We start from the raw sequence: 6,000 nt of genomic DNA, 5'->3' as shown, positions 1-6,000 counted from the left end.
AGGATTGACATCATCAGCAGTTTCTCTATTATCTAAACCAATTGGAGCAATTGTTAACAAAACAATAGATTTACTACCAGTAGAACTGCATTTGCCTGGAGGATATCAATACTGTGGACCTGGAACAAAATTGAAAAAACGTCTGGAAAGAGGAGATTCTGGAATAAATAAACTAGATCAAGCTTGCAAACAGCACGATATAGCATATTCAAAGTTTGCAGATACAAAAAATAGATCCATAGCGGATAGAGCGCTTGCTGAAAAGGCTTGGCAAAGAGTAAAATCTAGTGACGCAAGTTTTGGTGAAAAAGCAGCAGCTTTGGCAGTAACAGCAGCAATGAAGACAAAAACTACGTTTGGAGGAGGAAAGAGGAGGAAAGGCCGAAAACGAACGGTTAAAAAGCAAGGAGGTAGTATTAAAAGGAAAAGAAGGAATAATCAAAATAAAAAAAACAAGAAACCAACAATATGGTCAATGATAAAAAAAGGAGGAGGATTATACTTAAGACCATACCGTGTGTATTAAACAAGAAAAAACAAATACTAATTCCAAACAAAGAGTTGACAAATAAAGAATTAATTATATACGCTTCTTGTATGAAAATACCATTTTTTAGAGGAGTGTTTATGAAAGATGCATTGCCCGGTAAAATATGGAAAAATGAGACTGGAATAGTTAATTTAGAAAACAGTGAAGGTCCTGGCACTCATTGGATATGTTATAAAAAACTTGATCGAATTATTTATTATTTCGATAGTTACGGTAATATGCCACCACCTAAAGAGCTTCAACGTTACTTTCGCACAGCAAAACAAGTATTTTACAACTATAACAGAGAACAACCTGACAATACAACAATTTGCGGACACTTATGTTTAGATTTTTTAGCTAGAAGCGTTAGTCAACTTTAAGATGTCTTCCTATACGGTCTCATTGACCGGCACTTCATCAACTCTGCGCAGTATTCTATTTCCAGCTCTACGATTGCAAAAAGGAAGATTATGGGAAGCTGCATTATTGGATTTAACAACATACAATTCTATTCCAAATATTTCTGAAGGAGTCAATAACAAATTACACTATTACAAAAGCAAAAATAATTTGGGAGAATTAACACCAATGAAAGAAATTAGTTTACCGACAGGATCTTACGAAATAGACCATATTAACGAATTTATACAAAAACAAATGAAAAACGAAGAACTTAACGAACTTGTTCAAAAGGAATCAGAAAAAGAATATATAACAATAAGAGGAAATAACAATACCATGAAAGCTGAAATAACTTCTTCCTATTATATTGATTTTACTCAAAAACATTCAATTGGAGGATTATTGGGATTTTCTGAAACAACTCCAATACTAGAACCTAAAAAGACCTATTCTGGTGATAAAACTGTAACAATACTGAAAGTTAATACGATAGACATTACATGTAACATTATACAAGGATCATACAGAGATGGAGAGAATAGTCATATATTGCACACATTCTATCCGACAGTCGCCCCAGGTTTTAAGATTGTGGAAAAGCCACAAAACTTGGTGTACCTTCCCTTAAACACCAGTGTGGTTTCAGACATCGTGTTGAACATACTAGATCAAGACGGAAACCTCATAGACTTCAGAGAAGAACGTATTACGATCAGGATTCACATAAAAGCATCAACCTAAACCATGGGATTGTCATTCAAGAAGAGAGAGTTGTCGGGTAAACACCTAACTAGCTCATCATCTGCAAAAGGATTAACTACTGAAAACATTCGGTTTTTACAGGATATTGGATTAAAACTCATTGAAAATGGAAATACTGGATATAGCACAAGGACCGACATTCGACGAGACTTTATGGGAAAAGGAGTATCACACGCACAACCCCTACGCTTCGTCAAAATTGAATAATAATGATGAAATTAGAATTCCTATACAACAACAGGATATTTACACTCTTCCGTGCGAAAGTTATCTATATATTGAAGGAAGAGTAACAAAAAAAGATGGAACAGCTGGAACCACCGTTCCTTTTATCAATAATCCAATGGCATTTTTATTTGATGAAATTAGATATGAAATATCTGGAGTAACTGTGGATTCTACAAAGAAAGTAGGTTTAACAAGCACATTAAAAGGATTAGCATCTTTGACACAAAACGAGAAGAATTTGTTAAGAATTGGAGGATGGGTTGCACCCGATAACGACACAATCACCCCTGATTCTGCAGGGAACTTTGATTTCTACATACCATTGAAATTATTTCTAGGCTTTGCTGAAGATTACAGAAGAGTAATAATAAATGTGAAACAGGAATTAGTGTTATTAAGATCATCAAATGATAAGGATACTATTTGCGCAGCAACTGGAACCACTGATGCAAATTTAGACTGGAATTTAACTTTGGACAAAATCGTTTGGAGAGTACCACATGTGCGATTAAATGACGAACATAGAATAACACTGTTGAGACAACTGAAATCAGATAGAGATATTGTAATACCATTCAGAAGTTGGGAATTTCATGAATATCCAGTTTTACCTAAAACACAAAGACATACATGGACTGTAAAAACATCTACTCATTTGGAAAAAGCAAGATATGTAATATTTGCACTACAAACAAAAAAAAGGAATAATATACTAGCTAATGCCGGTCATTTCGATCATTGCAAACTAACAAATTGTAAAGTGTTTCTTAATTCACAATTTTTCCCTTACGACAACTTTAATATTTCTTTCACTAAGAAGAGGTACACTGTTTTGTATGATATGTACGCTAGATTCCAAAGTTCATACTACGGGAAAACAAACACCCCGATACTGTCTCCCGAGCAGTACGAATCAAAAGCTCCAATAATTGTAATAGATTGTTCAAAACAAAACGAATCTGTAAAGTCATCAAGTGTGGATATAAAAATAGAAATGGAGTTTGAAGAGAACGTTCCTGATGCAACATCTGCATATTGTTTAATTTTGCATGATAAAATTGTAACGTACACACCATTGACGGGATTAGTCAAAACAGTGTTGTAAATGAGTTTCACCACAACCACCAGTCGGCTATAAAAGGAGGAGCTTCGCACACCACCAATCAGTCTTTGCTCGTTCGTTGAATGGGTAACATCCTACACTACATCATGAGTAAAATGAGTTCTCCATCAGTCGTACAAAAGGATGCAGAGGAAGCAGCATTATTGGATCAAGAAAACCATCAAGAAATCGTCAATGAAATAGAAGAGTTTTTAAAGTTTCGAAAACAAGAAGACAAGGAGGACAAGGAAGAAAAAGAAGAAAAAACTAAAAAAAATGGCACTAAAAGGAAGCGGAAAGATGAAGATACAATCCCAATTAATATTTTGAAAGAAGTTTTCCTACGCATTTACTATCCTATCTCACTATGTTTGGGTAAAAGTGTAACAGCTGGACTAATGAAATCTTCGGAATATACACCTACAGTAATCTTGCAGCATGGTACAAAAATGGTTATATTTTCTGAAACGGCATGGGAATCTTTTCTAAAACATTTAAATCTAATTGAATGTTACTTAAATACTAATGTTTGCGGAAGGAAAACTAATATTCGACTTTTAGATTCTGACAATGAAATTGACATAGTAAAGAATCGTGGAACACTACAAGTACGATTTAGAGATTTAACTCAACATGAAAGTAAAATTTTACTCTCACGTGAAGAATTCTACATTTTAATGCATGCAACGTCTCCTATCTCTAGATATATGAAACAACTTGTATTCTCAAGTTCAATCATCAAAGAGTATTTAATTGATACACTGGAAAAACAACCGGAAAGCACCATATTATACGGACACGTGGATACATCTATTTTTAATAGATTGCCTCATGAAGTTGGTATGTGGAGACAGTTAAGGAACTTCGAATCAATTGATGAAGAAGCGATAGAAGCGATAGAAGCTGTTGAAGAATATGAAACTATAAACCAAGAAGAACCAGCAACCCAAGAAGTGTAATTAAAGAAAAACAGTATAAAAGAGTGACCAAGGCGCGGTGTGAATTCAGTTGAACACTATACGTGGTGGTGTGTAGATAGGGTTAAACATTATGGATATAAAACCCTGTGTAATAGAATTTCAAGCATTTCGTGATAACAAAGATGAATTTGTGATAAAAGAATTAGTGATTTTAGATTTGATTACACATGTCGTATACCCGTTTATATTTGAAGCTCCATTTTCAGTAAACCAATTGAATGACAAAGCAAGAAGAACAAACAAATGGATAACCAAACATTTTCACCATATTCAGTGGAACGAAGGATTGATAAGCTATAAGCACTTGAACAATATCATGTATCATTTTTCTAACAAGTTTTCCCATATTTATACAAGAGGATCGGAAAAAAGACAATGGATACAACAATATACATATCACGATGTTTTCGACATAAGAATGGACAAGGATCATCAAATTAATTATGGACCTATTTGTACTTTAACAGATCACTCTTATCGCACAGTAACACAATGTGCACTACAAAACGCATACCGATTAGCTAATTTTCTAGTTCTTCACTATTGGGACAAAAATAAATTCAAACAGCAACAGTGGAAGTATTACGAAGGAAATAGCAGTGGAGGGGGGAACGTGTGCTATAAATACAGTGGACAGTCTCAGGATCCTCATCAGTATTACTCCAGACATCGCAGAGGCAACATCTCACAGGGTAGTCCTAATCAAGAAAATGGCTTCACAACAGTTTCTCCAGTCTTTGGTGGATCAGTTCAACACCCAGTCCAAATCCAGCATTCTAAGTACTAAGAAATGTCACGAATTGAAGGAACACAAACACTACATCGTTCACGAGCTGAAGAAGACAGAAACTTCACATGGAGACGCAATTTTAGCATCACTGAGCGAGGCACCGTTTTCACCAGGTGATGAACCGAAATTTCAAGTTTATCTTCCAAGACGATTTGTACAGCAACTACAAAACGAAGACCTGCGAGGTATTCAACCAGGATCCCTCTATTTGGTATCACACGGAGTTTGCGGAAACAATTCCACTGAACTATCTCTACACATCACCCATCAATGTTAGTTTTAAGTTTTTTTCTGTAAATAACCATCTATGTACATATGTTTGTTAAATGTTTTTGTCATTAAAAAAAATAAATAAAAAAATTAAAAGAGGAAACAACATATCAGCATATAATTAATTCTATATGCTGATATGTTGTTTCTTTTTTTAAAATTCAAACAAATGACCTTGAACTTTTTTACTATAAATAACAGGTCTTACACGCAGTTGCTCTCAGTCTTGTTTTAACAATTCACCGAGCATCATGTCACAGCGTAAATACAATTTACCTTTTGTTTACAAATCCAAATACGATTTGGATAACTATTGTTGTAATTTAAAATGTTTTAGAAAGCCTGAAAGTAAAGTTGATGGAAAAGCTTGTAAAAAATGTGAGTCTGTTGGCTATTGCAAATGTAGGTGTAAAACATATCAAGACAAGCATCAAAATTACATACACGATCTAACACAAATGGTTAACCTACTATGGAAAAATGTAGACTAACTTGTGACAGATGCATGAGAGCTGCTGACTCTTGCACTATAAATAGCAGCTCACAACACATTGCTTTTCATTCTTGTTTTAGAATTCAGTCGAGCAACATGTCACAGTGTAATTCCAATTCATCTTTTGATCCCAAATCGGAATACGATTTAAAATACTATTGTTGTAATCTAAAGTGTTTCAAAACACCTGAATGTCAAGTAGATGGAATGGCTTGTAAAAAATGTGAATCGTTCTCCTATTGTCAATGTAATTGTAAAACGTATCAAGAAAAACGGAAACATCACTCACAAGACAAGGGACGTAGAATCAAAATACTTTTAAAACGGATGGAATGATGCCCTCATGATGCTCTCCCCCACCTCTACTACTTTCCCCCACCTCTACTGCTTTAGCTCCGCCCACTTCGTCAGGGACCTGCACTTCTTTACACGCAACAGTCA

Source organism: Macrosteles quadrilineatus, unplaced genomic scaffold (assembly GCF_028750875.1).
Source record: "Macrosteles quadrilineatus isolate MER2022 unplaced genomic scaffold, UCM_ALF_1.0 Scaffold_9__3_contigs__length_116548681, whole genome shotgun sequence".
Lineage (NCBI taxonomy): Eukaryota > Metazoa > Arthropoda > Insecta > Hemiptera > Cicadellidae > Macrosteles > Macrosteles quadrilineatus.
This window is presented reverse-complemented; position numbering follows the sequence as displayed.